Source organism: Chelon labrosus (assembly GCF_963514085.1).
Source record: "Chelon labrosus genome assembly, chromosome: 3".
Taxonomy (NCBI): domain Eukaryota; kingdom Metazoa; phylum Chordata; class Actinopteri; order Mugiliformes; family Mugilidae; genus Chelon; species Chelon labrosus.
In genome coordinates, this window is record NC_140339.1 from 26,784,134 (window position 1) to 26,807,055 (window position 22,922).

General features: G+C 41.7%; 1 protein-coding gene across 1 annotated transcript in view; it reads left to right on the top strand.

Moving 5' to 3' along the window:
* syt7b (synaptotagmin VIIb) overlaps positions 1-22,922 on the top strand; it is a gene marked incomplete at its 5' end in the record, with an annotated part of 96,193 nt that overhangs the window by 9,711 nt on the left and 63,560 nt on the right. The gene's annotated exons all lie outside the window — the stretch shown is intronic.

Genomic DNA, 22,922 nt, shown 5'->3' on the forward strand with positions numbered 1-22,922 from the left:
TTCTCATTCAGGCACAAGCACTGTGTCTGACCCGACGATTCCCACTCAGTCATGTAGTTATTATTTTAGTGAGCTAGTTTCCCCTGCCAACCTTCGGCTGCCAGTTTTTCCCTCTGCTCTGAGTGGCTGGTGATCCGATTTTGGTTGCTCCTCATTTGACGAAAGCAGTGGTCTGCATTGCTGCATGCGGTGGCTTTCACTGGAGCCCCATTACAGCCCTCAGCAACTGGTTATTGTGCGGCCGCTGTGTCCTTCTCAGGGCGGTTGAGCAGCAACTGGAGATGTGCAGCAGTGTTCTTCTCCTGAGGCACTCGGGGCATGGAGGTGACTCAGCCTCACTCCTGAAGAACAGACCTGACAGGCTGTTGCACAGGCAGTGAATTATTTTAAGAAAATTTTGGGCAGGATACTTTGAGATGTTTTCATCTCACTGTTTTCCCATCTCCCTCTTCAGTTTTCTTGTGCATTTTCTTCTGATTGCACAGAATATTTATTTCCCCATTGATATACAATGTGTTTTTTTTGTACGATACTATCATATGTACTGTACATGTGCCGTATATATCCTTGGGTTACTGTTGACTGCAAATATGTATTCTCTCCTCTCCTCACTCATCAGTAATCTCCTCACTCGCTATACAATGTAATGTATAAATGCATAAATAAAATATAAAGTGCTTTTAAAAGCCTGGCAAGACCTGCACAACCTCCAAATTGAAGCCGTCCATATTTTCCATTACAACTACAACGCCCACCACCTGCACACTGCCTCTGATGATTATAATTGGCATATTCTTGTTATCAGGTATCTATACAGTGTACTCTCCCCAGGGGAATGAGATGGAGAAATATGAGTGTGTTTGTTTACAGGTTAGCATAATGGAAGGTCCCATCCGTTTGTAGATGAGGGTGTTTGCTCATGCATGCGTGCGCATGTGTTCGCAATGATGTGCGACGACGTCCGCATCAATATTTGTGTCAATGTCAATCTGAAGTTCTTCACTTCTGTGCCTTCCTATTTCAGTATTCTTCCCTTTGCTCGAAATGGATTGTTTTTATTTTGCCTGCGTGCCTAAAAACATCACACATTTATATTCCCTAAATTATAGTGATGGAAAGTGGCCAAGATTGGAGGGAGGGACATGAGGAGGGTGGAGAGCAGCGTAGACACTCCGCTGAGGATTTTGGAGCCAGAGTAGGGTGGGATTTCAAGAGTACGAAGCGATGCACTGAAGAAATTGGAGAGGTGATATATCTACAATTGTTTTAAGTCTGAAAATAGTGAAAAAAAATCAACTCAGACAAACAGTGCCATGGCTTTTCGACTTACAAGGATTAGGTTTGTTTTTTTGGTGCGGTCAGATCAGTCACAGTCAACTTATTATATCATCATATCAGTGTGGCAACTTTTGGATGTTCGCCTCCACCTTGTGTGTCAATATATTAACCAGGGCACCCGGTTGTTTGTTTTTGTATATGTATATTACAGCTGGTGTCACTGTTTGATCGAAGACAGACCCAAGGACTGTTGACCTGTACATGCCCTGTACACATTGGTGTGTAAACCTCTCATGTAATGTAAAGTCTGCCTTCACATTGGATGCATTTGAACACGGAGGAGGGTGAAATTAATTTGTGAACAAGAGAACGACGGCAGCATCCATACTACAGTAGTACTTGGAGCTGGATGCTAATGACAGCCTTTCTTACAATGTCAGTGCTGAAATGCATCTTAGTGTGTTAACATGCAACATTTGCTTAAGTGCAGCTGAATCTTATGGGAATGCCATTAGTGTATGGTCATTAACCGCAGCATTAAACAAACTCGATGCGATGAAATAGAGTTAAGCTTATTGTGCCATCTAATAGTTGTCAAGATATTTCATTTAAAATCAAAAGGAAATTCAGGCTCCTTCATGAGTTTGAAGACCATGAATGTTTACTTTGATGCAAAATGTCCATCCCTAGAAATGCAGGTAAATGAGTATAAGAAAAGGAAGGAGATGTGTAGACAGATCCTGAGAGTGGTTGGATATCGTGGTTGTTTACTTGGTTACACTGACTGGTTGCTGAAGGTGACAGAGTTACAGAAGAGACAACTAGACAGCTGGGCCAGTTGGTGTTTATTTATAAATAATAGCATTGAATAATTTAGAGGAACCATCAAGAGACCATGTGGGTTATTCCCAAGTTGGATGGGCAGAGCATGAAAAACAATCCTGAATTTCCAGTGAGCTTTATCACGTCCTCTGAAGAGATGCACCTGAGGTTGTGTGCTTTGTTAGGTCTCGTTGGAAAAATACAGTTTCCTCAACAGGATATCTGAGCATCTGATGTTATGAACATTAATTCAGACAACAACATGCAAAATCATGCAAGCCATAAATAAATAAATAAAACTCTTTCCTTCTCCGTGTTGCAATTTCTCTATTCATCAGTTCACATCTGTCTCTTTGTGTCTCACCATGTGTACCGCTGTATTTGTGGTGTCTGCTCCTTGTGATGCTGTCCTAGATTGTTGTGGCACTAGGGCCCGGAATCATAAAACAGTGGTGTGCTGCATGGATCACAGGAGCGCAAATCAGACACACAGAGGCAGAGATAAATAGCAAAAAATAGCAAAGGAGAGAGTGTGACAGGGAATGTGTGTCTCTGGATTCGTGTGTATAACTGGAACAGATGTGTGTGTGTGTGTGTGTGTGTGTGGGTGTGTGTGTGTGTGTGTGTGTGTGTGAAAAAGGAGGATAAAGAGGAGAATGGAAACTGAGAGACAGACAAAAGGTAAAGAGGCTGGTGTTTGTTTTCTGCTCCTTTAGATGCACTGCTTCTCATCCACGCTGCCAGATGGATAAAATACAATTTGTGGCCCTGATGCAATTATGTAGATTTCCAAGGCTAGTAGCAAACGTAGCGCTCCACTGTACATCTGTAAATACTGTTGGATTCTGAAAACAAAAAGCAGCATCTTCTAACTTGGTGAACACTCAGTTCCACATAACTGGCCACCCATGATGTTCAGTCCTCTTTGTTCTGTCCTCTACACCCCAAAACAAGTTACATCTTGTTACATCATCCATCCAGAAGCTTTGATACACTTGAGTTTCATGCTCATTTATCATATCGTTAGCTTTCAATTCTTATATACACTTGAGAAGTCCCCTGTTGGCTCACAGCATGCTGGTACATTAGCAAATTGGTAGAGAGGTCTACAGTAGAAGCTCACTTATTTTTGCCCTCTCTGCTGTGGAAAGACGGAGCAATGCACCCATATTCACTAGTTACTTAGATTAGCATTATGATGTGATGGATGGCACTTGGTGGGCGGATAAACAATCTTTATTCCACTGTCAAGAATGGAAATAAATGAACATTAAAGTTCATATTTTCATTAAGCAATAATGTATTTAATGACCTGATAAAAACTTCCGTATTTATAAAAATGAAGCTAGAATGTCCGTGTGCGTGCTGGTAGACTTTCTATTAGACTGAACTTTTTACTTTTGTAAGTTGTTTTGACCGGTTTTGTAATGTACTACCAAACTGAAATTTGGTGATTTTGGACTGTATAAAGGTAAGGTTGAGCTCACACACAGAAAGAGTTTTGATTATAATTTACTTGAGTCAAAAACTACTATGCCTCAAATTCGAAAGGAAAATGTCCTCAAGCAATACTGCTGCAGATGCCTTTTCATGCACAGCCTGTTTGTTCATGCTAATAGGGTAATGTTATGAACATGCAATGAATAATTAGCTAATTACGTTGTTCTTAATTAGCTTTGTATACTATGTATTGTATTGCAAACATGTAGATTTTAGTAAATTCAAAGAGGACAGAATATAGGACAATTGATGACACAAGGAGTTTAGCCAGTTTCCTAAGTCAGACCGTCAGGAAAAAGATATGGTCATTAATTACTAATGAATTAATTATCTATATCTGTAACTCTATCTATATGCAAGGAGATTACAGACTATTACTTGTGAATATGTATTCTTACTCACTCAAAGTCTCTATTGCAAACCCCACATTTTAATATTTTTATACATTTTATCATTTATTTTAACATTCATGTTTACTCGCTGTCGAATTTTGCTGTGTTGCTGCATTTGCTGGTGTGTTACCTGTAGATCCATGAAACCACTGTCAGGAATTGTATGGAAGCAGAGACGGACAATTTCTCTCTTGAACCACACAAGATGCATGTTTCGTTTAGTTCCCTGCACTATCGAGTTAGTAACAATGACACTGCTACAACGGCAGCACAGCCCTCTTAGCTTACATTTGCAAAAAATCCTTAACCCTTCCTGCACCAAACTACTGGCGAATTTTGTCCCCTGTGTCCGCTACATTATAAACAAACAAAGCAAAACGTGCAGAAATATGGACGTGGTTGTCTTTAGATTGGAACCTATCCCAGCCGTCATCGGGCGAGAGGCGGGGTACACCCTGGACAGGTTGCCATTCTATCGCTGGGCTAACACAGAGAGACAGACAACCATTGACACTCACACTCACACTCACGGCCAATTAGAATCACCAATTAATCTAACTAGCATGTCTTTGGACGATGGGAGGAAGACAGAGTACCCGGAGAGAACCCACACAGACACAGGGAGAACATGCAAACTCCACATGAAAGATGAGGGTCACTGTGAGCTCATACAACATGTTTTTGATCGCCAAGATTTTATACAAATGTTTAGGTCAACTTTACTGTGCCACCATACTGTTCTGCACCAGCACTGTTACTAAATTAATTCAAAGTACATGTAAACTACAAACGGTTAAAACCCACAGACATATAAAATCTACATACAGTGTAACTTACTAAGCTACTAAGAGAGTGCTAAGAGTATCATAGTTTTTCCACCTATGTAGTTGTCAGACATTTCAAACTTTTTGTGGTGTCATGTTCACGTTCTCATTTTGCAACTACTTCTAGGTCATCATTTATATTCTCTTCCCTCAAACCTTCCACCGGCTCATCTTTTTAGGCCGCTGTCGCTTCTCTTTACTCGCTTTCTCTTTATTTCCCGCTTTCTCTCCCGGCTCTCTCGTGACTCACTTTGCATGTCTGGGTAATTATACACATCCACAGGGGCACACATACACAGCAACGCAGACATAAACAAACTTAGTACACAACATAGACTTATTTTTAGTGATGGGAAAAAAAATTTAAACAGTAAATAGAAGCTGCATCACTATAAGTAGAAGTGTATAATTGTACCAAGGTTAGCATTTACTCTGAAGAAGGATCACAGTGTGTGCATTAACCCGCAAAACAGCCCTGAGTTAAAGGGGAAAGTGTTATTTCAGGTATAGTGAGACAGTATAAATATGACTCAGGGAGGTTTGGGTAGTACATACATGACTTTGAAGGCTTAGTAAATGTCAAAACACAGCGCAGCAGCTCATAGTGCTCTGAGACAAAGTTTTATTAATGTGGAAAGGTTTCACCCCGAGTCATTTTATCCTCTCTTATGATGATCTCCGGGTAAACTCCGGCTTGAAATTTGCCACTCACATTCTATGGTAATATTCCAGAAATGTACTTTTGTCAAATACAAATATTACATGTTCCTCTAAATGAAATGTGGTGCCTCTTTGCTGCCCATCTAAAATTCGCATGAACTCATCACCCATATAAACGTGTCGAAGCAGTGGTCCCAGTGAAATTATAATGGAGGATTTTAATAAATGCCCTTTAAGCTCCTATATGTTCAGTGTCAGTTCTAATGTGTGTCTGGATTCAGCTAGCTCTGTCCTTGAATTCTCACCGACACGCCCACAGCTCTAAAGAACGGAAAGAATCACAGTCATCCAGCAGCTCTGTGCGCTTAATGACAAGGTGGATTAGGTTACTCTTGTCATGGCCCCTGGCTGTTGCAAAGTAGAGCTCAGTGAGAAGATTTGGACATCTCTTATGAATTAGATATGACATATTAGAGAGTCCATTAAATTAATCATGACAAAGGATTCCAGCTCGATTTCAATATTAAAACAGTCTATCTTTAATAATGACTAATTATTTACGGGGCCATGACTTTACAGAGTCTGGCATGATGTTATAAAGCAACTTAACTCCTAAACGTCTGGCTGTCCAATTTGTGTCTCCTCCCGAGTTATGTTAACGTTGTAAATATCCTATTCCTCTCTCATTCTCATGTTATATAACTCTGTATCAGCTCAGGAACTTCAGGAAGCAAATTAATTACTGAACAGAATTTAAAAAAAAAAACAAAGCAAAGCGCCGTTACATGGCTCTCTGACAAAAAAAAAAAAAAACAGGACAGACTGGGGGAAAATAGAAGTTTAAGCTCACTCTTGCTATTCCCTAATGAAGACTTGCCATCGCCATGACACATACAACATTTTATAATTACACTTCTGCAACAATTGAGGTCAGGGTGGCTGGGCTTGGAGATGAGGAATGAGCGCCTTACTTCAGCATCAGCATGTCTGTCTGGCTCCGTATATAGACAGATATCCTCTGGGTAACCAGTTGCTTGTAGATCCCTCTAGACAATGAACAAGTCACCACCCCAGTCAATCATGCTGTCTGCGCACACTCGATACACAACAGTGATTCTCATATTTGTCCAGAATACTTGGAGCATTTTTACTTTCTGACACAATCTGCGGTGACATTCCCATAATAATGCACTGGTAGTGATGCATTTTGTGTTAACCAGCAATGTTTGTTTGCCAGAGTTGAAGGGTGGAGCAACCATAGTGTTGTAGACAGAGAAGTGATGCAGAAACAGGAGTTAGGAATCTAAATAGGTTTCTACTGTCTCTGATGGCCAGTCAGAATGAAGAAGAACCCATTAAATATCCAAGAAAAGTCTTTTATGCTCCAGAGGAAAAAGAGGGATTGATGACTGTATACTGTAGGCACACATCAACTGTCTTTGTGTAATAGCTCTCACTGCCAGAAAGGGGAGACAAAAGTTTTGCACTAAAACAACAAAGACGAGTCTCTTGTTTAAAGATCCCATTGAAAACAGCTAAATAAATTGTTTCAGTTGGAGGCCTTACACATGTTTAATTGAAGTGATTAAGTCCTCTAGTGGCTGTATTAATTATAAAAGGAGCAAACCAAGATGTTAGGAGCAACAAAGTCTCATTTGGGAGGAGTTTGGGGTGGATTGATTGTCAACAAAACATCAGACTTTAACATGGGCAACCACTGTTTATTTTCTGTTTCCATCTAGCAGTCAGCTTACATAACCTCTGGTTTATTACTATTATTAAATCTTGATGACAGTGTTCTCGACAAACACAAACCCCAGTGTTTGCTGAACCTTAAATAAGTCTTTTTGAGACCACACTTAACCAAACACCGTATCCCAGTGTTGTCACTTAATAAGATTAATTTCTTGGCAGTAATTTGGAACAGGTTTGGAAGGAATGCACAAATTATGTCCTACAACAGAAAGAGTCTACAGTACTTGTGTTTCAAGATGGTATGGACAAACAACTGATTCTGTTGCATAATTAGGAGGACTTATAGGTTATGTCTCCAAGAGTTTCTCATTTCTTAAGCAGACACCAACAAACGGATTCTAATTAAAGTTTAAAATTGGCTTGACATGTAACTTCCAAGATACTGCTGTCACGAGGTTCAGTGTCTCTCTCTGTAGCAATATATGATGGTGGTGTTAAGCAGTTCTGTGCACCCACCATTGATTAATGAATGGTTAAGGGTTTAACTATCAAGGTCGGTGCACCAGTACTTCTCTCCAGTGTCCTGTGTGAAGTTAATCTTAAAATCCATCCCTACTTTCATTCTGTTTCATTACCAGGTTATTAGAGTCCGTGCTGGAATACATCTCTCCGTGCACTGGGCAAAAATGATTAAAACACCTTAAACGGGCTGCCAGCATAATCACAGGGCTCACACTAACAAACACATTGACACACTCATCATCACACCTACTGTTTTTGCAGTTTGTGCCGTTTCCAGTTCTCCAAGTGGCATATACACAGATCAGCAGGTGGGTTAGACCTGTGAATTAATCAAATCACAAGTAAAATAGGTAATAGGTAATCACTCATTGTTCATAAGAAATAATGCATTCATGCAAAACCAAGTGAGTTTGATTACTAAATGAAATAGAATCAGGTGGTCTCTTTGGTTGGCAGGTGCACAATTGATGGATACGTGCTGAAGTAGTTGATGCAGAGCTAACAAAGAACCCTCAAAGGAGGCCTTCATACACACTAGGAGCGTGGAAACTCTCCACGTTTGACATTGCACACTGAGCCACCGCACCTTTAATACTTATTAATCGCAAAAACTAATGGGGCCCGTACCGCCCTGTGTTGTTTGAATAGGATTAATGGGCAGCTCATTGTGCTTTCTTACTGCAAAGCTTGGGATAAATGCTCTTGCATTTATTGTGGAGGTTACTCATCGTAGAAAATATTTTTTATCAAGAAGGCAGAAAGTTAATTATTTAAATGTAGTTGCAAGCTGAAAATAATAGAGGAAAACTAGGAACAGACATATCGCTGATGGTCATTTGGACAAATTACATGCTGTCGACCTGATTAATGAAACGTAACCACCCTGGTGAGCGATTTCTCCTAAATGCGAGCATTCACTTAACTGGGTCCATGTTAAAGCATATGGAGATGAAATGAATATGTGCCTTAGTGCACAAGGTTAAAGAATAAATTACAGCTTTCAAATAATAGTGTATGCTTAATGTACTTTGCACTCCCTCTATTGATGTTACTGTAAAGTTTAAAAATGTTTAAACATGAGTATTACATTTACAACTTTATTTGTATTAACAGTAACATTTTCTGATGAAGAGCTAGACTTTCTTTCTGCGTTAAAGATTTCTCTTTTAAACAAGTCAACTGGAAACAATATAAAATCAGCCAGAGACAAGTTTTCCAGCCAACTCACTAACATAAGCTTAATTGGCTTTCTGTGTGCTGCCGTTATTGCAGTCATCACAACGAATAATCAGAGAAAAATGAGAAGCCTCCTCTGTCTGAATTTAAATTGGCAAATCTGCCATTACCATTATCATGCGACAGTGTAGATTTTGACAGATGTAGCACCGTTAAACCATTATTCCATCAGGCAAGCTAAGATCCTACAACAGGCCAGTGAAGAGAGACCATGATAGTGTTGGTGTATTTTGGCCAAAAGCATGAATGCCTTCGGCCAAAACTACTTAAAATTCAAGACCATCTGACATAATATAACACATTGATGAATTGAAAACGACATGGTATCATCCAGTATTTAAGAACATCCCCCAACTCGGGATCAAGCAAACACGATGTGGTGCATTTCATCCTTATAAAAAAAAAAGAAAGAAAACTGCCTTGAGTCAGAGTTATGTCGCTTAAACTGTTCAAGCCTCTTTGGGGATTAGACAAGATTAAATAAATTGGTATTGCTCATACATTCAGAGGGCATGTTTGAGGCAACAAGGATCCAACATATGACTGAGGGGTGAAGAGAGCCAGCTGGCTGCAAGGGAAGAGGGAAAGTGGGCAAGAGTAAGAGGGTTGGACTGAGGGCATGAAAAAGACAACCTCAGGGAAATTACATTTGCAAACATGAAATTGGTAAACTCCATCTGATGTCTTTTGGTAGTCTGTGAAGTTTCCAAGACTCTTGCAGTGCACCATCCTGTACTGGAAACACCTACTGATTTCTAAAAATACTTTAAGTTGGCAGTAGCAATAAGGCACATCTCAAATTGAACCCTCTTAGATATTTAAAGGGTTTTTCTAAACATGATATCACGTTGATACATTTCACTGGCGATAACAAAACTCTTTTGGTATAAGCCAACAAATAAACCTGATTTAGCGTTCAGACAAAACTACGCTGAAATTACGTAGACAGATATCTAGTTTTATCGAGATATATCTAGTAGATTTGGCAAGGTGGAATTGCTTTTGCTGGACTGCTCCCTTACTCTTATAATCTGGTGCAAGAAACAACCTATTTCTGAAGTCAACTAAATTGCTCTCTACAATAATGGAGAAATGGTCGGGGTGACCTGGTGGATTTTAAACATCCCATCTAACATCATAACATACAAAGCCTGTTGATATGAACTGCATTTTCAACATTTGGTTGCATGCCATGTACAAATTTGGAACTGGAAATTTGGAAATTCCTAACTATTTATGACTTATGATAGCACGGTCCCAGGATAACTATTGGTGGCTAAGATGGGTCTTACACATGAGAGAAATATGCAGAAAAAAAATATCTTGATTTGATACAAAAACTTGTACACATATTTATTGTTTTCATAGGTTGATGATGGAATAAATGATCCTTTATGACAAGCTGTCTCACAAATATTAAATACACAATAGTTCCTGTGGATAGATTTTTATCAATGTAGCAGTCTTTATTTCTTACATAAACACCAATCCGCCATAACATAATAACAAGTGCATAACACTGATCATTCAGTAACCTGGCACCTTTCAGTGGGTGGGTTATATTAGTCAGCAAGTGAGCATTTATCCTTAAAGTTGATGAGTTAGAAGCAAGAAAAATAGACAAGTTTGAGGAGTTGAGGAACTTTGACAAGGGCCAACCTACACCGATCAGGCATACCACTATGACCACCTTCCTAATATTGTGTAGGTCTCCCTTGTGCCTCCAAAACAGTTGTGACTCATCAGAGAATGGACATGGGCCTTCTGAGGGTGTCCTGTGGTGTCTGGCAACAGAATGTTGTTAGTAGGGTCCTTTGGGTCCTATGGGTTGAGGGGAGGGGCCTCTGTGGATCATCCCACAGATACTTGATCAGTTTGGGATCTAGTGAATTTGGAGGCCAGGTCAACACCTTGTGCTGTTCTTCATGTTTTTTGAGTTGTTCCTAAACCGTTTTTGTGTGTGTGCCTGTGTCAGGCTGCATCCTGCTGGGGATGGCTGCTGCCATCAAGGAGTGTCATTGCTATGGGGTGGGGGTGCCTGGTCTGGTCTAGGTGGGTGGTACATGTCTAAGTAACATCCACATGAATGCCAGGTCCAAAAATCTCCCAGCAGAACATTGAATTGTCACAAGATGGTCAATGTTATTTACTTCTCCTGTCAGTGGTTATAATGTTGTGACTGATCAGTGTATATACATATACTGTAAATACATATATTTGTTGTTCACTTTTTGATTTCAGTTTGCCTTAGGCTGATTATATTGTCAGGATCTTGTTAGCGAGGACTGTTTGATTCCATGAAACCACAAGTGGTTGAATCTTTTTTGCTCATGTGCATGTAAACATTTCTTTATGTCCCACCTATTCTGTTGAATAGTTGCCAATTAAAAACCTTCTGTTGGCACTTTAAACACTATGTTCTGAGTGGGTGTGTGGAAGTGTTGCTAATGAGATTTGGGGTCTTTATTGTTCCCGATGTAGCTCGCAGATGAAGCAAAGCAGTAGTTGATCCATTCTCCATATTTTACAGACCTTTCAGTTTGTCTTCTGTCTAGTTTAATGCAGTTTAATACACTCACATGAATTTCCCTGGAGTTGGATGAACTACTTTCCTGTCCTACATGACACATGGCCTTTGGACTGCCATGACATTTACCACTGAAACAAGGAACAGGCTGTTCTTTTATACTCGATGATGTCTGTGGGTTTTGGTGCAAATTAGTATGAAAAAGCAGCATGTCCGCATCTCTATGTTTGAAATTAAAGATAAGGCTCTAATGTATTAATTTGAATTTCAAAGCATGTAGTAGTGCAGTATGGAAGGGAGCCACCAGACCATGCCCCTGTTTTTATTTATTTAGCTTTTTTTTATTATTTATTTACACTGCATTAAAGTTTTACAGTTAAGATAGAGAAATTGTTTGAAATTGAAACGGACAAGGGACTAATGTATTTCGTCCTCATCTGGATTCATCTATCTCAAGCAGCAACGCTGTCTCCTAAATGCCTGCTGGCGTGTCTCCAAGTGGCTTTTAACCAAGGAATATCTCTGTGCAGGGGGATGCAATAGAAACGCTAAACCAAAATGAAATGCCAATAGGTGAGTCAACCATGAAAGAGGTTGTCTGGTGTCTATTAAAAAAATAACTTACAGACTTTTTCTACAGAAATAATCTATTCTACTTTGGAGATTAAATATTGAAAGTCTGCTGATTTGTGTCAGATCCAAGCACTGAGCAAGGCTCTATTAGTGCATGAATATTAACGTTCCGGTTTTAAGTTACCACCTCAGATGGTGTCTGCTTGAGTAAACCATAAGACACAAAATCATATTTATTTTAAATAATACATCTGTGTGATGGACTGATGGCTACTCTCCATCCTTTAAAAGCAACTTGGATGTGAGTCCAGTGTCGTGGCCCGAGGTGGTAAAAGAGCCTGGGGAAAAGTGTTGTGCGCCTTTACAGCCAAGCACAGAGCAGTTTACATGCCAAGACCGCTTCATTGTTGATGTATAACCGATACTTGATGAAACAAAATGTGGCTTTATTTATCCCTTGCTTCGTTAGCATCGTCGCTACCTGTGTACGCGGAAGGAGGAGGCTGTCTGAATCCGTGTAGGGACCATATGTGCTTCATAAAACGTCCACGCCCAAAACCACAATATCACCAGACGTTATGAAAATGACACTATTTGGGGTATAGGGATACATTGAGTGCATAAATGCATTGATTAGAAATTACACTGATTGATCTGCATTAATCTGCCAATAGAACTTGAATGAATGACACACCCTTCACTGACAATCAGTATAAAACACTAGAATGAAGTTATTCTTGATCCCTAAAGGAGCAGGCCACCGTCTTTATAAATGAGGACTGTGGGTTGTAGCAGAGCTTGGCTCGATAACTGTACATTTTTTTTAGGCCTGAGTTACAAACTGGGGGTGTGAAAGTTTGAAAAATGTGGACGTTAACCAGGCGGGAAAGGTGTAAAGGAAGACGCTGTCAGGTCACCTTTAAAGTAATTTAGCAAACTAGGGACTGGGGATGTCACAAGAACTGATTCTTCAGTATTAGGTCGATAACAGTGAATAAGCGGCAGTACAGAAAATACTGTAGTGGAGATACTGGACAATAACAACAAGCTGTGGAATTGTGGTGATAAAACTAGTTGCAAGCCTTTCAAACTAAGTGAGGAAACATGTCAAACTAAGTCTCAGAGACAGGCATCCAGATCTGAACACAGAATTCAAGAGGGAGTTTCAGTTGTTAACAGGATGCTGTCAAATCCACATATGATGAAATGCTACTGTTAGTGCTTGCAAATTGCAACAGCGGCAGTGTTCACAAATGCTTTATCTTGTCTGGGCTAGCATGTCTGCTCTTGACATTATTAATCTACCTAAAATAAGAGTTTGTGCTAGGTTCGACAGGGACCTTTCAGTTCATTCTTAGCATCCTAAACTCCTCGTTGATAGAGTCAGCCCATTCCCCATGTTTATGAAAGTGCAACATCTGAAGTTTTTCTTTAAGAGCAAAAAAGTGTCTGACACTACAGTTTACAACAAATTAAAGACAACATCTGGGATTTGCTTGTGTGGAGTCACCACCTTCATTGCGATGACCAGGAAAATCAAACGATCCACTGCTGGGCTATTGCTTTGAGGTCTAACACATTTTACTTGTCATCCAAATAGCCTCTTTGGGTTGTGGTGGCAGACAAGCAGGCAGGATGGTTTTATTATTGTTCGACATTAAATTTACTTACTGTGCTCAGAGGCAAATATACTCAGTCATTACAATCTGAGGTCATCTGTCAGTGAGGCAGCACTGGTTTGTTGAAATAGGTTTATATATTAATATTTCAGAGTTTGACAAGTAAAATTGTGTTTGCATTTAATCTTTATGAATTTAATGGAAGCACTGTTAAGTTAAGGATCTCTATCAGGGAGGTCCTCCTCCCTGGTTTCCTGGTGGCTCCAGTTCCATTAACATTTGACATGATTGTGGGGTCTGCCTTTCCATCAAGAGATTACTGCAAAGCTACATAAACAGTATATTTAGACAACAATAAAAGACACTATAGTTGTGTTGACTTTTGCCCAGGGGCAGTGAACCCTTCTGAGATGATAGACCTCTGGATGGAGCTTTGGGGAATTTTGGCTCTTAACTGACAGATCATCTGTAATGGGAGTTAATAAAAATGTCCCCTTTTCACCAAATCTGAGAACCTTTCTGTTTATTTTTCACTGCCACCAAAGCTAGGCTTTTATTTGGCTTAAAAAATAGAAGAAAATGCTTTACTTTTTTGGCGCTTGGTAGTTTCTGTTATTGTCTAATAAGCATGTTACATCAATAATGATAGAGAGTCAGCAGTAAACAGTGGTGTGGTCCTGTTCTTGTGTCTGATTTGGACCTTGAACTGGTGCCATGTCTAATCAGTGCCGTCTTTAAATGTGATCCTGATGTGATGGGTGATGAGGGCGTCCTGGGTGCTTGTTAATGGGTGCTGACTAGACCGTAGGATGACAGTACAGCTCCTCCATGAGCAAGACCTTTTATTGTCAGACAGATGGGACACAATTTGACTGGTGATCTGACTGATCCCGAGGCTGTTTAGAGTCTGTAACGGTCACCAGTACATCCACAAACACACATTTGTCCAACCATATATCAAGTAACTGGTTCTTAAACTGCTTTCTGCACAGCAGTCTTCAGCTCAATTTATACTAATGTATCACTAGCCAGGTGTCAGCGTTTCTATTTTTGTCTGGTATCTGTCTGGCTACATGCATGAGTGACAATGTAGATATTTCTATATGTCCTTCCTCAGTGGGCAAGAATACAAATGTAGAGGCAGCCAGAGACTGAAAGTCACACAGGTGGAGATAAAGAGAGCAGTGACAGAACCACCCAGTCAGGTCCCACCGAAGAGATGGGGCTGAAGGTGTGTCCATATGGACTGCCCTGTCAAAGCCACTCAGCTGTGCAGTCCATCATAGTGCTGTGGGGCAGGGTTAACACTGTTCTCAGGTCTAAGTGCCAGTAATGAAGTCATAAAACCCTTCACCCAGGGCCCTGTAAGTGACACTGCCAGAGACTGTCTGCCATCGCCAGTTGTTATTACTGTAGGACTGAACTGATAAGGCGTCTGGTGCATGTCTTCATGAGGTGGCTGGACCTCTGTGCCTTTTGAACATGTGGTAGTTAAAAGGCTTCACGTGTTTGCGTTTGGCATGGAAGATTTCATATGTCAGTTATAGCCATCTCAGATCTGTATCTGCTCATGTTGCCAGTAAGCCAAGAAAAATAACTTTTATTCTTGAATAACCAGACTCCAATTATTATTAAATTTTGTAAAGCATAAATGGATTCTAAATAACAGGTTTATTAATGTCTTCTAAAAACAGCTTACCTGTTTCGATTTTGAACGCACACAGCGGAAGTGCACTCGGTTCCATTCCTGCTACACACACTTCTGAAGGATTTACAAAAGTTTCTTTCGGTGCATACAGTCCATATAGTTCCCAATGTTGGGCAACATGCCCGTGTCTACAGAGGGTTTTTCACAGGTACTTGCAGACTTGGGCAGATGACAAAATTTGCATTACCCTTGCAGGCACCCTGAATGCAGAAAACATGAATTGGCCTTTAGCTGTGTACGAGTCACTTTATAAACTAATCATAAAATCAGGCTAATATTTGATCACATGGTTGCTATAGTTGAATGTATGTAAACCTGTATGACCAGTGGTTTCATAATCTAAAAGCAAACCACTACTTAATAAGCTTCTTGACCTGTTCCTTGGTGTCTGGTGTGAATGTTTTGAGGTGATTAGACAAATGTTCCCTCTCAGCTTTTGCACAAATTAATCCGATATATCTTTATTCCTGATTCATTTAGAAGATTTTCTGAGTCATCCTCTGATTTATGTCAAAGAAGGATGCAATCATTATTTCCTTTTCATTTTGACAGATCTGCCCTCATCTGGACTTATTTGCGTAGTTATGGAAACTGATGCTGTGGTTGCTAACAACATTGCTTGCAGGTAGTGATGCGTAAAAACTGGGGTGGTAAAATTCCCCTTGCTTATCTCTCATTCTCTCTCAAATTTTTATCATCTATCACCTCTTGACTTAATTAGCTTTTGCTTCTGGATGATTAGGCTCTAGTTTCATAAATTACTTGAATATTATTCACCAGAAAAAACAAACAAACATATATGTGTGCAACCCAGCAACCCAAATGTTGTTCTTATTAATCAATATTTGTTAGTCTTTTAGTCTCCTGACTAATTACTATTGATATTGCAGTTTCAACAGTACAATATCAGTGTGGTTTTATTGTGTGTCCCATTACTGGCCCGTCACACCAGCTTGCCTACGCGGTTTGTGTGACATCAATCAATCTACATTCTCCAAATCAGAGGCAGCACAAAGAAAATACAACGTATAGAAAATGTGCATTCTCTCTGTCATTATAAACTTTGGTGGTTTAAGCTGTATGATGAAGTATGCAGCTCTACTTGCTGCTCGTGGGGTTTGCGTGTGAGTCGGCTCCGCTTGCCTCTGTTCGTACCTTGTTGTTGTGTTTATGTGATTAAGGTGACAGCCAGAGTGCACGGTTTAAAAATGCCAGTCACACTGCTCTAAGGCACGCGGCAGTAAGTATGCTACTGAGCAGTCGTTGCTACGTTACCGTTGAAAGTAACAGTGGGAGGGTGACACCAAGTTGACAGTGTTAAGCATGTATTCTTAAGGCCTTTTTCCAGCCAGACAACTTCTTCTCCGACTTGTAGTGAGTTTAAGAGAGAGGCAGCATAGATACTATATGCCTGGTTTGTAGTCTGCTGTTTGTTTTGGAGATGGTTTTGGCAGGTCTGTGTTGGTGTGCACCAGCCTACGTGATATCATCACGCCACTGAAATCTAGCCACCAAGGTCCTTTTTTTTAGGGTTTCTTGAGTGTCTTGCATGTCATTTAACAACCTGCATGTCATTTAACAACCTGCATGTCATTTCATAACCAGTCCAAATGACGGATATGACGTGAAATGAGACACCAAAACCACAAAATGTGTCATGAAAGCATGTGACATGACTTGGCATGTTAATCATATGCCATCAGATAATAACAGGCTGCACCAGCAGGGTCACATTTTTAAAAATATCCTGTGAAATATTTCAATAATAATTTCGGTTTGATGAGCATTCATGGTCCCCGCAGGATACACTTAATTATAGTGCTTTACAAGTTTGCTCATGCCCTGGCTTTGTATCTGCTGCCATCATTTTAATGTTACCCACAATTTGGAGCTATTTAGGGGCTGCAACATTTACTTTCATCCCCAGTTATAGCTACTGCCGCTGCCAGGCATATTGAAAAAGAGACTTCATCCGGAAAAAGCCTGAGCCCGATTCTCAGTGGAAAATTTCTTTAAAATGGAAACCTAATAAAATGAACGCTTTGTAAAAATTAAACAGCAGCACAGCCTCTGTGTGCGAGCATCTCCGTAGAGAAGACCTCTGACCTCAAAGCAACAATATAGCAGCATGATATTCCGACTAGTAGTGAATTTTGTCTGATTCCCTTAACACTCTAAAGCTCTAAAGTGGGTGTAAGCAACCTTTTACAGATAAATCATTGAAGCTAATCACACTCGACACTATCTCTGCAAATTAACTGCAGAATAAAGTAAACATGTTTTCTACTTAGGTCTGCATTTCATGAAACTTTTGTGATGAGCCTTATCGGAGGGTAAACGTTTTCTTCATTTGTAGAATTCAGGTCAAAATATGTTATTTTTTGACTGGAAGATTATTCACACAATAATGGATTGAAAAAAAGTAATCATTTGAAGACAGCACATGTCAGCACGTGACCATTGTCACTGGTAGCATGCTAGCATTAAGCTCAAAGCACCTCTGTTATTGAGTAGTGTCATTGTGCTGCTAGCATGGCTGAAGACAATCCAGAAACCCACTTTTTGTTCCCTTGAAATATTGATTTTGTTTTGTGTTTCAGAACCTTTTCTTATATACAATAACATGGCAGAGGGAAATTACTCTTAGGCTGAGCTATTGACTGTATGCTGACCTCATTATATGGGCTCATAATGGGGCTGTCTGTGTTTGGTAAGCGAGGGTGTGGAGGGAGGTGACGGTATTAGGCTTGGTAACCTAATAAAAAAATCCACACTGTAACATTTACCGTCGATTATTTCGTTAGCCGCTGGTGTTGATGGTTGAGGGTGTAGTCTGATCTCTGCAGCCCTCGGCTCTTTGTGTACTGTTCTTTTTACACGCGATACGAGCCTCTTTATGCAGATGCTGTCTGGAGCTTCAACATTCGTGTGAAAGGGGAAGTATCTGGCGGAGGCTTTTGTGTGCATCTGTCTTTGAGAAAGAAGGCAAGATACAGAGAAAGAGACAGATCAGATAGAAAGTGGACAGACATCCGAAGAGCTGAGATGGAAGACTGATCTTATCGCTGCAGTGATGTTACACTGAGAAGATTAGAATTTGAATCCTGGCACAAGTCCACAGCTCTGAAATTAAGGGCACAGACACTATATTGGAAATGCTAATTATATAATATATTGTGAGGAAAAGGGAGAAAACGTTAAATCTCAGACATTTTAAAAGGGTATTTTATTGATGTTAATGGTGCTACACATTGTTTATAGTGATTTACTGGGAAGCTGTCGATCAAAATTGCTTAAAAATAACCTTTTTTTAACAAAGCAGAAAAGCGTTCTATTGCTGGATGCTCTCACATCAAGCTGCTCCATCTGCTCTTAGGGATGGCTGACAGCACATAGAACCATGTGCAACGATCCCTCAAAAAACAAGAAATCATATTTATTTTAAGGCAAGAAAAACAAGACTGGATTTTATATTCAGAAAGCATGAGCACTGCGGAGAGACTGGCCAGCTGAACCTAATGCAAACTCTCACTCCATCTTTTTTATTTCTTCACCTCGACTGTTCCCACATAAAACATTTGTACCTCAATCAGTTTTCAGCCCTGGAAATATGATATTGTTGCACTGTTTTTGTTTTTTTTACACAGTTTTAATCCAAAGACATAAAAGTTATGGTGACCTTATATAATCGCCAGGTCCAAAACTCATTTTCAAGTTCAGAGTAGTTCAGAGAATCGAGATGAAGCCTGGACATTTATTTGTAGTTTAGTTTTAATCACTGTGTATCATTTTCTGAAACAAAAGAGTCATTTAAGAACATCAGTGGGTATGTAATCAAGCTTTATTTTCATTATAAAGGATGATAAAGAAACCCACTACACAGATATAATATAAAAGAGACTAATTCAAATTAGTATAAAAGTAAGTAAAACCAAAATAGAACAAAAAAATGTAAATAAAAACGTTTCCCAAACACACAAAGTGTCTCTTCTAGTCCTGCAGTGGAAGTGACACGCCAGGTTAAGGAGGAGGACTCAGACGCAGAGGTAGCGAAAAGCAAAGGATAATTTATTCTTAACGAACACAAGCTATCAAAAAACAAAACAAAGTATCAAACAAAAAATCACTCCAAGGAGGCAAAACGAGACTATGAATAATCAAGGACAAAAAACTTAGCTATGACTTGATGTACGTAGGCTGGTATGCACAAAGAATCGACGACACGATACATGACACACTGGCACAAGACAGGGGAAAACGCAGACCATATATACACACAGGAGGGTAATGGGGAACAGGTGGAAACAATCAGGAATCGGGAAGACAATCAGACCGGTGACACAAGAGGAAGGGCAAGTGACCTGAAACGAGAGGAGAGTTAGACTTTTCAAAATAAAACAGGAAACCACGAGACAATACGAAAACAATTCACCGCTGTGTGACAGAACCCCCCCGTCTAGGGCCGACTCCTGACGGCCCAGGCTGATCCCTATGAAAATCCCTTATCAACTGTGGACTCATAACAAAACGTGACGGCACCCATTGTCTCTCTTCGGGACCATACCCTTCCCAGTCCACTAAATACTGCTTCCCTCTGCCCCGGTTGCGTACTGCCAACAGCCGTTTCACCTTGTATACCAGACCCCCGTCTACCAGTTCAGGCGGTGGCGGAGGCGCGACAGTCGGGACCAGGGGACTCTCTTTGGCTGGTTTTACCTGGCTAACGTGAAAGGTAGGATGGACTCGAAGGGATCGGGGCAGGCGAAGGCGAACCGCTGAAGGGCCGATGATCTTAGTGATCGGAAACGGACCCACGAACCGCGGAGCCAGCTTCTTGGATGGAACTTTGAGGCGGAGATCCTTGGCTGAAAGCCATACCTTCTGGCCAGGCTGGTAGACGGGCGCGGGTCGTCTCCTGCGGTCCGCAGCCTTCTTAACGCGGTCTCCTTGGCGAATTAACACCTGTCTGGCGGCTGCCCAGATAGGGCGGCAGCGGCGGATCATGGCATAGGCTGAGGGGACGGAAACTTCTGGCTCATTTTCTGCGAAGACAGGTGGTTGGTATCCAAAAACACATTTAAACGGTGAATACCCTGTGGCAGAAGTGGGAAGGGAGTTGTGTGCGTATTCCACCCAGACCAGGTGTTTGCTCCATGTCGAGGGATTCTGGGACACTAGACACCGGAGGCCGGTTCCCAGTTGTTGGTTTAGGCGTTCGGTCTGGCCGTTGGCCTCTGGGTGGTATCCTGATGTCAGGCTGGCCTTGGCTCCAATGAGGTGACAGAACTCCTTCCAGAACCGGGACACGAACTGGGGCCCCCGATCGGAAACGATGTCCTTGGGAAATCCATGAACTCTGAAGATATGGTTAATCATGATATCTGCTGTTTCTTTGGCTGACGGCAGTTTTGGCAGAGCAATGAATCTTGCCATCTTAGAGAACCTGTCCACTACTGTGAGTACTGTGGTGTTACCTTGAGAGATCGGGAGCCCTGTGACGAAGTCCATGGAGATGTCGGCCCACGGTCTGGAAGGAATAGGAAGCGGTTGCAGCAGTCCCATGCGTGCACCGGTGGACGTCTTGTTCCTGGCACAGACCGAACAAGCCTCTACGTACTCCCGGACCTCCGGTTCCATGGACGGCCACCAGAATCTCCGGGAAATGGCGAACATGGTTCTCCGAACTCCCGGATGGCAGGAAAGCAGCGAGGTATGAGCCCAATGAATCACCTGTGGGCGTAACTCCACGGGAACGAACAATCGATTCTCGGGACACCCACTAGGTGGCGGAGTCTCACCATTAGCCTGCTTTACCTTCTTTTCTATCGGCCAAGTCACCACTCCAACCACACAGGTCAGTGGAAGGATAGGTTCTGGTTCCTTGGCCATCGGCTCGGGGTTGTAAAGACGTGACAGGGCGTCTGGCTTGGCATTCCGAGACCCCGGCCTGTAAGAAAGAACAAAAGAGAATCTGTTAAAAAACAGCGCCCACCTGGCCTGGCGTGAGTTCAGTCTTTTTGCCTTTCTGATGTACTCCAAGTTCTTGTGATCCGTCCAAACTATAAACGGGTGTTGAGCTCCCTCCAGCCAGTGCCGCCATTCCTCCAGCGCCACCTTGACCGCCAACAGCTCACGGTTGCCGACGTCATAATTCCGTTCAGCCTTGGACAGCCGCCGAGACAAGAAGGCACAGGGGTGCATCTTACCATCCCGCTCTGAACGCTGAGACAGGACCGCCCCGATCCCCTCGTTGGATGCATCGACTTCTACCTCAAAGGTGAGGATGGGAGCCGAGGTGAAACGGCGCTTGAGGGTCTGGAAAGCCGTCTCTGCCTCTGGTGACCAGTGAAACCGCACCTGGGGAGAGGTAAGAGCATGGAGGGGTGCTGCTATAGCGCTAAAACCTCTGATAAACCGTCTGTAAAAGTTAGCAAACCCAAGGAACTGCTGAACCTTTCTACGGTTATCAGGAGTGGGCCACTCAGTTACAGTGCTTATTTTAGCTGGATCCATCTGCACCCTTCCAGGGGCTACGATGAAGCCCAGGAAGGAGACGGTGTCAGCATGAAAAACACTCTTCTCGACTTTGACATACAGTCCATTTTCCAGCAGTCTCTTCAGGACTTGGGAAACGTGCTTGATGTGCGAGTCAAGGTCATGAGAATAGATGAGTATATCATCTAGATACACATACACAAATTGATCTAAGAAGTCTCTCAAAACATCGTTGATCATAGCCTGAAACACTGCTGGGGCATTAGTGAGTCCGAATGGCATTACTAAATACTCATAATGACCACTTGGTGTATTGAAGCCGGTCTTCCATTCGTCCCCTTCCCGGATTCTGATCAGGTGGTAGGCGTTGCGGAGATCTAGTTTGGTGAAGATTTTGGCCTGCTGCAGCTGGTCGAACAGCGAGGTCATAAGGGGAAGAGGGTAGCGATTTTTTATGGTGATGTCATTGAGGGGGCTGTAGTCAATACATGGTCTAAGAGAACCGTCTTTTTTATCTACAAAGAAAAACCCAGCACCCGCTGGAGACGATGAGGGACGGATGAGCCCTGCTCTGAGAGAGGTCTCAATATATTCTTTCATGGCTGCTTTTTCAGGACCAGAAACAGAATACAGGCGTGACTTTGGTATTGTGGAGCCGGGAATCAGGTCTATGGCACAGTCATAAGGTCGATGTGGGGGGAGTGAAGTAGCCTTGGTCTTGTTGAAAACTTCCCGGAGGTGGTGATAACAGGAGGGAACAGCGCTCAGGTCCGGGTAATCCGATTCTGTAGCAGGTATGGCAGAAACATAATGAATCCTGGTGACTGGCTCCCCCTGAGGTGGGGTAGTGAGACAGCAAACCAGACAGTCTTTTCCCCACCCCAAGATCTTTCCCGTTAACCAGTCGATATGGGGGTTGTGTTGAAGCAGCCATGGGTGTCCCAGAATGAGTGTATGCGTCGGTGACTTGAACAGAAAAAAACTCATTTCCTCATGATGACCGTGAATATGTAGATTGAGGGGTTCAGTGGCGTGTGTAATGGTGAACAATTCACTGCCATCCAAGGCGCT